Below are 11,366 nucleotides of genomic sequence, written 5' to 3' on the forward strand. Positions count from 1 at the left end.
AAGGTGACTCATTTCTGGATAAAAAAACCCCCACAAAGGCTGAAATGCATCAGTAAATATCAGCTTTTCATTTATTTGAGTGAAGCAGGTTCAACTAGTGAGTTTGCTTTTATGACAACATGCATGTTTTTAAACCCCCCTGCTCTGTTTGCAATCCTTAAATACTAATTTAGCACAAATTTTCATCGAGCATTTTTAGTTTAGTTTCTTGTGCAAATACCTTAGTACACTTTAAACTGAGAAAAAACTAACCAAGAAGTAACTTTTCAGCAAGATATTTAAGCTTATTTTAAGTCAGTAATTCCTCAATGTTTGAGAAAAAGTCCAAGTTCTACTGGAAGGTTATTTCACTAAAACAAGTTGTTTTTACTGTTATACGTGAAATAATCTGCTGGTGAAAGTAATACTTTTCAATCAGTTTCAAGGAATTATTGACGTAAAACAAGCTTATATATCTCACTAAAAAATGACCTATACATTAACTTTGTCTTATTTCAAGTGTGAGAAGATATAGAGCAAAAATACTTGGTGATATTTTCTGTTTTTGCGATTTTCCAGCTCCGGACGTGACAGTTGTTGTTAGTTTAACCTTGCAGTGATATTGCAAAGATGACATGGACTCCACATTCTCCTCTCTTTCTTTTCCATCACCATCATGTCCTCACATTCACCCTGAGCTTTCTGATCTTGGATGCCAATATCTAAATCAATTGTTGGAATGAAAAAAATTGAAGGAAATAAATAAATAAATTGTTGGAATGAAGCGTTTAAATTGAGACACTAATTTTCAAGTTTTGGTACAGATGTGTTGTGGGTAACAGGTGTTCGCTTGCAGAAGTTTCCTGGTTTGCATTATGTCCCCGTTCATGTGCTGGTTCTGTCCAGGAACTTCGACAATCTGACCGTTAACTGGTCAGATTGACTGGCAGTTTTAGTTGTAAAATTTCTCTTTTGTTTCTCCCATTGGCACTAGAAAGTCTTTACCCAGAATGCCATGCGCTACAGTCTGCTTCCTTCATTTCGTTTGTCGAATGACCAGAATTTGGTTTTCGAAACTGAATGACTGTCCTATGAAGCACTTTGAGTTGTGTAAGAATTCAGACCAGTCCAATGAATCAAAACGAGTTTATCAATCAACCTGATCAGATTTATTAACCATAGGAAAGGGTGGAAAGGGTGGAAAGTTATTTTGGTTTCTATAAGTCTTCTGCAAGCTAAAAAGTTCAGATTTCCGTTTGGGTTTGGAAACATAAATTATTTTTTATGCACTCAGGTGTTTTAAAAATGAAAAGGAAAGTTTTGAGGTCGTTATCAAGCGGAAAGTGCGTAAAGATATTTTTTATAAATACTTTATTCAGTGACAGAATACTCTCTGTGGCACATTTAAGGAAATTAAATCATATTTTTCTCTCTTTTGATACATTTTTGGGGGGTTTTACTAATTATTTGTTCAGGGAGAGACAAATTAAAAGCTTGTGTGGACTTAGGAGTTAATTAGCAGAAGTCAGAGTTCCCTGAGTTCCTTCATAACTTTCTGCTTACTTTGAGCCGCTCTGAAGCCATCAGCCTCATGGTCACAGCTCTTTTCTCACAATCCATCTCTATAACTGATCGGTTTTTGGCTTCCTGCTCCTGTCCTGTCTCCCAGAAATCTCTGTCCCCAATTCTCTCAGCTTAGGTTTCATATCTTAAGTTCTCTTTGCAACGCTCAGAGCAGACCTGTGGATAAGAAATGCTTCCTCAAATTTATTTGCACAGCTCGTGACCAAATTTTCCTACTGTAGATTGACCTCTTTGATACCGGCCTTTGTGCTGGAAGTGAGATTATGGAGGAAGAGATGCTGCCAAGTGGCTAACGGACGAGCTGCCTTTTCAAGCCTGAAGCCGCGGCGTTGCCATCCCCACTTCGGCCTGAGCCAGTCTATATGACTTATGGAGTTTGGGCCCCTCCACTGCCAATCCCACTTAGAGTGCAGTTTTCTGATAAACAAAAGCACATTCAAGCTTTAGCTTCTCATTTCACACTATGTGCTTTGGCTAGAGGCAGTGCTTTCCTGGAGCCCCTGGCCTGCAGTCCAAAGAATGTCTCCAGTTGGCTTTGCCTTTAAAAACAGAGGGGTGGGGGGTGGGAAAGACACCACATGTGGAGGATTAGGCTCCATCTTTCATCCTTCATGCTCTCTGCTCGCCCTCTGCTACTTGAGCCATCGCTGGTCCTGGTGAACCGGCCCCGCTGACACCGAACCGTCCGGCGCAAACTCACCTGTCTCTGCATCCTGGGATTTAAAGCACTCATTACATCCCTTGCTCACTCCTTCGTCTTCCAAGTTTTACACTTTTCAGTTTGGTGCGGACACACACACACACACACACCCCCACACACACCCCCACACACACACACACACACACACACACACACACACACACACACCCCCACACACACACACACACACACACACACACACTCACAAAAAAGCTTTGCAGCTTTGATTTTAAATATTCTTTTTGCAAAACTTTGAGATTTAATTCTGTGAATCATCCTCATTGTTTTCCTCCCGCCGTGCATATGGTGCTTCAATCGAGAACCTGCAAATGTATTCCGTGTCAACCTTTTATATCTCCAATGTACTTAACCTGTCATAAATGTGAACGTTGCGCCAGATGGATGGAAGAAGAAGAATAAGGTAAACATGGTGCTTAATGCTCTTTCTATTAGAAATGTTGAGGCTCGGATCTGAAGGCGAGTGGCACCCGTCAAGGCCCTTTGTCTCCAGCTAAGCGGAGGAACCAGAGTGGTTATTAGCGATGCACATGAAACGCCAGCCAAGGCGCGTGATGACCCCCGGGGAGTGGGGCTCGCCTGTCTCAGGGAACAGATGTGCCACCCACTCGCAACAGTTGTACCCTTCCCACAGTGGCCTTGTGGGAGACGGACTGAAGACGATACCTCTCCTTACTGGCTTTCGCTCTGGCAGTCGGGAAGCTGCGATTCTGCACAACAAAACACAGGAAAAAAAATAAAAAGGCTTGGAGGCATGGCGAGAACAGCACACATATTTACAGGATCAATATTTACCCAAATTCTGCTCGGGAGCCAACACCTGCTGCATCTTTGGATGAAGTGGAGAAGTTGGAGAAAAGGAATTGGCTGTTCAGGATTTCATTAACCACACAAACCCCCTCCTTCCCTCCTTCCCCCATTATGAATTAGGAATTTGATCAAGTTATCATAGCATTAAAGCTTAAGTCAGGCTGTTTATTTATTTTTTCCTTCACTTGATCTCAGGCAGCTCATTAAAACAAATACAGCTAATAATGAATGCTTAAAAAGCTCGTGGTAGGGACCAATTTTCTTTATTATTTTTTAATCCTTAATGAAGAGTTTCATTTACACCACACTTCTGAAGAAAACATGCCTTTCAATGTGTTGAAAGTTAATTCATTTCCTTGTAATGCAATAGTTAGTTTTAATTGCTTTTTAATGTAGTCGCTTGACTATAATATTGCAGAAAGCAAAACTTTGTGTTGCATTCATTTCCATTCGGAATTCACAGCCATTATATCCGAATTTTTAATGGCTCTCTGCAACACGCTTGGTGTTTGCAGGCAGTTTACCGTTCTCCTCCGGCAAACAGAGCTGTGGAAACATGCAGCATTATGTTCGAATCCTGATATATTGTACTTTAATAAAGGAATATTTGAACTCACAGCTTGCTGTCAGATCAAGACAGAGATATGTGCTGTGAGTGTTGGCACTAGCGGGACTGAACTGTGACACCTAAATCAACAACTCGCAGAAGGACTTTGCCCCCAAATTCATTTGTCAATAGATTGAGTCAATACGGGCTGATCTGTGTGCAGCTCGGCAGCCTTCTGTCTTCCCGTCGACACACAGGGGACAGTGTCTGGCTAGACGTCTGGCCATTAATTGCCTTGTTTTGCGCGCCTGGTGTGTCGACGTAAAGAACAGTAGGTGCTGCTCCTCTGCATGATTAAACCTGCGTCCCTCTTGTGGTGCCTCAGGCAGGCCGTTTGAAATCTGTAATGCATGTAAGATCAGGTAGAATTTCGCTTTTGTTTCAACTTTTTGGCTTTTGATTGTTAAACAGTTTACCTACCGTATTAATTGTTTTATTTTCTAGACTTTCGGTGAAGAAAAATTTAAGTTAGGGTCTCAGCGAATCTCCCAACGCTGCAAACACATAAAATAACTGAAAGTATTTCTAGCCCACATATCTTACACATCAGATTATTGATTAATGTTTAATTGATTATGTTGCAAAAGCAACTCTAAACTGCTAGTACAGAGTTAAACACTGTTTCAGCTGTTTTGCAGTTTTCTGTAAGTTTGCGGTGCAGATGTGAATTTCACTTCTGACAAGACATTTTTCTCATGTTATAAGTGAATCAATCTGCCAGTACAAGTTTTATCTTGGTTCAACTGCACTAAGATACTAGAAACTAGACAAAAATGCATAACAAAATGTGTTTTTGCAGTGAACTCTCAGCAGATGCACTTCTAGGTGATCAGATGGACAGTAGAAAGAAAATCAACATTAATAATCCAGCACAGCTTGGAGAATATTTTTCTAGAACGTTCAGATCACTTTCCAGGTCCTAAAACTTTCAGTATATTCTGATAACTTATTTTGCTAGAGATTTTGCACGACTGAAAGTTGTTTTCTTTCCAGGACTGGAAACTTTCAGGCTACTTCCTAAAGCTCAAAGAGTGAACTTGAACTTAAAGATTGCTTTTCTCAAACCTATGCATTCCTGGAACTCACTCTTCCTCATATGGGACATTTTTCTGGAACTCAGTTGGTTCCCATCCTGGAACTTAGATGTTATTTTCAGCCTAAATTATGATGGTAAGCTCTTGCTGTCGAAGTTCTCTCTTCCTATTTTCTAAGCAGTGTAAGTTTTAAAATAAACTAAATTTGGATTTTATACATTCTTAATACACAAAGCTTATAGGATTTTCTATTTACTTTCCCAAAAATGTAACATGACTTTAGTAAAACTTACTGGTTACTTTTCTGAAACCTGTGGGGCTGTTTTCCATCAATTAGGATTTGATTTTCAAGAAACATTTAGTTGTTCCAACTACAGATGAACTGATCTGATGTTAATATGTTTGACCCAGGTTGTCAAATTTCGAACATATTAGATACTTTTACAGAAGATGTAAAAGCAGGGATGGTACCAGAAGTAATTTAACTAAACTTTACCAAATCTACCAACAGGAAAGTCACATATCCAGTCAGAATGGTGGGCAAAACTTGAATCAAAAAAAATGTAACCAACCGATATTTGAATCTGCAAAAAATTTTAAAAAACTTTGACTATTTAAAGAAAATCATGTAAGTTGAATTCTGTGCAGAAAAAAAATATGCATAAGTAAATCATTAAAGGTTACAAATGTAAGTCATTCAGTTTAGATATTATGAAAACTATTAACTCATATGAACGAAATGCAAGTTGCAACTAACTGTTTAACCTAAAAGGTTCTTTGAAAATTAAATATATATTTCTGTTATTTGCCTCATAACAAACTTCCTTATTTGATTTTCTATATTTTTAAGTTTCTTCTGTGCCCACATTTATTTTTACATCTTAATTGGTCAGAGATTACAACTTAATGACAGTTTATTTTCAGCAGCTGAATTAATTTAATTAGTTGGAGAGACAATTTAATATTTTGCAGACTTATCAATTTAAATGACTGAATTAGTAGTTTTGGTTGAAGGTTGTTGATTAGACAAAATGTGACCTAAGGGGTCATGGCTGTGGGAAATTTTTTTTTATTTATTTTAAACTCTAATCTTTTGCTGCAGATCCATCAAGTCCAGATGAAAAACATCATATTTGTGGGTCTATTCGTTTGGCTCGCCGATAATGAATTTGTTGGCGCTAAAACGAAGCTTCCAGAGATGGAAAAAAAAAGGATCTGCTGAACGTTTTTGAACGACGAGCACCCACAGAACGCCGTTCACGTTTCAGACAATAAATCATTAGTAACAACCGTGGCATCTCTTTCCCTCTCGTTCTTTCCGCCCCCCCACCCTCTTAATGCCAATCAGAGCAAGATGGGAAGATTCTCCTCCAACTCTCGAGATCCAGCATGTGTTTCTCCCAGAGGGGAAAAATTAATTCCTCCTCCTCCTCGGCACATCCTCCTCCTCCCTTTTTTCTCCGCCAAGGTGCAGCATTGCTCCCTCTCTTTTTCCTCTCCTCCTCGTCTGAAAGAATACAAGAGAATGAGAACCTCTCCTGAGGGGATCCAGCTTATATACTATTTCATCCGTATTTAAATCCTCTGATAAATGTGAATGCCTTAGCAGGGAACTTGCAAAATAAAGAGAGATTATTTTCTGGAGATACTAATATTAGTCTTTTGGCATGGGGTAGAGAGAATACGACACCAGAGCGTGGGGAAGTCTATTGATGCTGATATTTAATCTACTGTAAGCGCTGCTTGTTGTTCAAAAGAGTGGAAATAAAGGCGGGAGAAATATAGGATGCTTTTTTTTATGTATTTACATACCTGTGAGAATGATGATCCATTTAAATAGATGACTTATCAGGCCAGAACAGAACCTCCCTCTTCCCCACAGGCGATGCAGAGGAAGTAAAATAAGTTAAGTCTCCCATTATTGTGACGCAGAACCTTTTGTTGGCCGGATCCTGTTTCTATATGTGAAGAACTTTTAACCAGTTTTAGTTGGCACAAACAGCATGAAGTTATCAAGTTTCTCCACAATATACAGAGCGTTGTTTACTTTAAAGTGGAAAAGGAGGTCGTAATGATCACACACCTTCATTGTTCGTCACTTCCCGCTACACGCTGAAGACCCGATGAAGGCTTCCGTCACAAATATTCCTTTCAGGATCCGTTAGGCCGTGCTTGTCATCTGGATGAAAAGGAATCGCAAGGATTTTTGTGCTTGCCCTTAATCTCCCTAACTGATGCTGGGAGTCCAAATCAAATCCAATTACAGGCGATGTGGGCCTTCAGCCTCTTTGAGATAGCGGAGACACCGATGGTTATCTGGTGTGTTTTTGTGTTTCTTATCGCTCTGCTGGGAAACAACCAGCAGAGAAGGAGGTCAGGGTGACAGGCGACCTCAGACAACTTCTTCTTTAGTCGCTCACATCATTATCAAACACTTTACATTTCAGTTAAAATAAACATTCAACTGAAATGTAAAGGTGGAAATCAGTTTGGAAAGCTCAAACCTTTTGTTGTTCCTTTGTTGTTTTGCAGTTTACTACAATCAACTGGATTCAAAAGCTACTTTATCTGTGAAAAATACTTCTGAACGTAACTGGACTGAGTTTTATTTGGAGGCATCAGAGTAAAGGGGTCTGAAAGCCACACTCATCAGAGATTTATTTGCAAATAATATATTATTTTCTAAGAATAATGTGGTTACATAAAATCCCAATAAAGCAATTTAAAGGATGGACGACATATCAAAAAGTTAAATACAGAAAGTTTATTTGTTTCTGACATTTTCAGCACGTCATAAAAACCATAAACATTACATTTTGTCAAATGCCTTGCAATGGATGAGCTTCTAGTGACTCCATGTTTAGAGTAAATTGTTATTCTTCTATTTGCAACATAAATTTGATGCATCACATTTGGCAAACTCTCATTTCAATATCAAATTCACTGTGTCAAATCATTTGGGATTAGAATTGCTTAAAATTATAAGTCAATTTATGCAATAGATACTGCAATTTTATATAACAGGGAAAAATGGAGAGATTAAACTTGCACTATTTGTAAAATATGAGATATTGTTGCATTTCAAGCTGTGAAAATGTTTGTCAGCTCCAGACTCATCAGTCAATGATGGTTTTGACGCATCAGAATTCAGTGGTGATTTCCATTTCCCCTGAAATGAAAGGAGCTACCAGAAGTCATCAGAGTTGGAAAATAAAATCAAAGAATTTAACACTTTAACGGTGAAGAAAAACATTGCATTGTGTAGCAGGAAAATATCTTCTTTTAACAGATAAATTTTTGTTCCTGTTCATGTAACACCGCTTCAGTCATCGAAGTTTGCAGACATTTGTTTTTGAACAACTGTCTTTAGTCCCAACACATCTCAATGACACCTTTGTTTTTCTGGTTTAGCTGCTGCGTTTATTGTGAAAAGGATTACCTAACTTCAGCTGTTGGACAGTTGGCTTGACATTTAACATGAGATTAGTTTGGTACACAAAGGGAAATTTCAGATTGAAAAACAAACCCAGATTATCACTTGCTGTGGCCTTTTGGCTTAATGTTGTGGACATTATTCTTCTAGAGGTTTGTGGTTTGTTACTTGACTTTCCAAAGCTAAATTGTAGAAAAAGAGACCCCTTGTCATCATGTTTCACAGCTGGTGAAAGGTCATTTATGCTAATATTTGGTTTTTGTAGAACGTTTTGCTGTGTTTTATGGTACAAAATATCTACTTTGGTCTCGTCTGACCAAAGAAAATTAGCTGAAAAGATTTTGCTTTTCCAAACCAACAAATCTATGGCTTCTTTAGTCATTTCTCTGAGAATTACATGACTTTACTTTGGGGTAAATTTACTAAAACATTCACTCATGAAGAGACTGACATCTGTGTATTGAATTGGTTTGCCTGGTAATCCTTCCCAGATTTATTGTCAGGGGCATTGCTGATGTCTTTTCCTCTTGATCAGAACAGCGAACAGCAAAAACTCAAGACAATGCATCTGGTTTGCAAGACCAAGTTGCTATTTTCTATTTTAAATCCTAAACAAGTCAAAAACCTTTACTAAAAGATGATTGTTCTGAGTTCAATGTCCAAGTTCAACCAAAAGGAGGAATCTTAATGTAACAAAGTGATTTATAAAGTCTGAAAGAGACACGTTGGATTCACTGACACTGTTTTAATCCTCACTTTGCAGAGCATGGATAAGAACTGTTAAAACTAGTCCATGATTACAAAACATCACCAACTCAACAAACTGAGATTATTTACATCCCTCATGTTGTAATCGCACCCGAGTGCCACCATGTAATCTGGACCAGACCTGTTTTGCATTCACTCCCTCTTCTCCATTCAGAGCGCAAACAAACCTACCGGTGAAGTGGGACGGTGTAAACTTCAGGAAACGGCTGCTTATTTTGTATCATTAAAATATTAATCACAGATTAAGCCCTCTAATACCCCCACGGATTGCCATTTGAGAAAACAAACACAATAGTTGCTCCACTCCTTTCTTCGCAGAAACCTCCTGGCATCTCAGGATTTCAGCCTGGCGTTTGCGCTCTGAAAGGAAGACAGGAAAGGATAGAACTGTAATCCTCATCAATGCACTTTAGAAACCACCTTCTTGCTAAAATGTGTGACTAATGGGCACAAATCTGCGGCTTTAGAAGCTGTCAGCGAGCACCGCCGAGGCCGTTGTTCCACCATTCACGGCGTGAACGTAATAAACCGCTCCTGTTTGTTTTTGCCATTGCTGGAGCCTTTTTGTCTTTCCTCAGAGCAAATGTACCTTGAGGTCTTGTGTAGGGTTTTCTCTTTTCAGGCCATGTTTTTTTTTTTTTTTTCCTTTCCCTCTCCCTCCTCCTGCCTGGTCTGTTTGCTGCTTCGTGGTGCCATAATGACATTAAAACATGAACACTTAAAGGGTTTTTGGTGAGAGCAGCATTGTCTGCTGTGAAGGCTTCCAAAAGGAGGCTTTTATTTCGTCGTGGGATTTAACACCAGTGTGTGTTACCTGATAACATTAAGGAAGAGTCGGGAAGAAGGAATATTCCCCAACTGGCAGAGCTTCAAGAAAATTGACCACCAAGAGGATTGCAGCTGATGCCGACCATGTATATTCATGTGCTCAAAACGGCCTGATTATAGCTATTACAGAATTATATCCGGGGAGGCTCAATTCATTAGTGCTGATTTCTCTTTATCTAACGTCAGAGTGCGAGGAAAAAGGGCAAGGAGCAGTTGCTGCTTTCACCAGCCTAAACAATAGTTTCTGTTTCATTGTTTTTTTGCAGTTTGCCTGCAAAAGTTGTCCAATATATAGAAAATTAACTTCAAAAAGTTCAGAAAGATGCTTCTGTTCCTAGCAGGTGAGGTTTTGCGGATCCAAATCGATTTACGTTGTTGTGTTTGCAACGGCAGTTAAATACACTTTGGGAAATGAGGTGAATGAAACCTATAAAATGAAGTTTGCTTCCAGCTGAATAGTTAATTCAGTGCATCGTGGAAAAAAAAAAAAAGAAAAAGAAAACGGGAGTATTTAGATTTTTTTTCTCTCTTTCCTCCTCCCCTCGCTGCTGCTGCTGCTGAATGTGTGAGGGAGAAATAATGACAGTGTTTCGTCGTTGTTTGATCATCCTTAGCAAATTTGAATGCCAAATTTGTTTTGCAGGTGTTGCTCATGGAATAATTGAGCTGCATAATGTGGGGAAGGTGCTGCTACCTTACTACACTTAATACGCATTTTAAACACCAAAAATGGCTCCAGCCGCTACGGAAGCCTGAAATTATTGCAAGTTTAGTTGTTTTTTTTGTTTTGTTTTGGAGCCAAATAAAATTCAGTTTTTCGACGGACATAGTTTGAGTTTATTGAAACAAATTAAACATTTTTCATGCATGAAGGTAAAATTGAATGTAAAAATTTCAGCAATTACATGTAGATTGGTGAAAATATATTTAAAAAAAAGTTTTTTCACATTAGATATTGGTGTTATGTACATACAAGGGATCAGGCCTTGTATGTATTTTGTTAATAACAAAAATACACTTAAAAAACGTGGTTTTCTATAAATCAACATACATTTTTAATAAACGCTGTAGATAAAAACCTGAAACAAGTTTTCTAAAATGTTATTAGTTCAGGTTTTACGATGTTTTCATGCTGAGACACAAAACAGAAAAGAAACTACATGAACAATTTATATATTTTAATTAAAGTTAAAGTTGCTGCATTATTATCCTATATACTTATGGACTTTTTTTTTTTTAGATTTTTGACATTAGACTTATTAATTTAATTTTATTAATAATTATATATATATCTTGTTTTCTTTATTTTCTTAATTGCAGTTATATATATATATTTACCTATTTTTTTTACATTTTGTGTTATCACCCCGTTTATTTGGGTAAAATTTATTTATTTATTTATTATTCATTGATTTATTTCATATGTTTATTTATTGCAACTATGAAATTTAGCTTAATGAAAATCTATATTTCTTTTGCTTGAATTGAGTTCAGTTTTTTTTATACAATACCAAGCATCAAAAAAATTGTAGTTCATATGCACAAGTTATAATATATATATATATATATATATATATATATATATATATATATATATATATATAT

The 11,366-nt window shown here is 37.7% G+C and overlaps 1 long non-coding RNA gene across 1 annotated transcript; it reads left to right on the plus strand.

The window, feature by feature from the left end:
• Positions 1 to 3,961: 3,961 nt before the first annotated feature.
• Positions 3,962 to 5,960, plus strand: LOC129371037 (uncharacterized). The gene is made up of 3 exons (XR_008607118.1): positions 3,962 to 4,060; positions 4,692 to 4,868; positions 5,835 to 5,960. It is a non-coding gene; the product is annotated as an uncharacterized LOC129371037 (long non-coding RNA).
• The last annotated feature ends 5,406 nt before the right edge of the window (positions 5,961 to 11,366 follow it).

Source organism: Poeciliopsis prolifica, unplaced genomic scaffold (genome assembly GCF_027474105.1).
Source record: "Poeciliopsis prolifica strain line A6 unplaced genomic scaffold, Auburn_PproV2 SCAFFOLD025, whole genome shotgun sequence".
Classification (NCBI taxonomy): domain Eukaryota; kingdom Metazoa; phylum Chordata; class Actinopteri; order Cyprinodontiformes; family Poeciliidae; genus Poeciliopsis; species Poeciliopsis prolifica.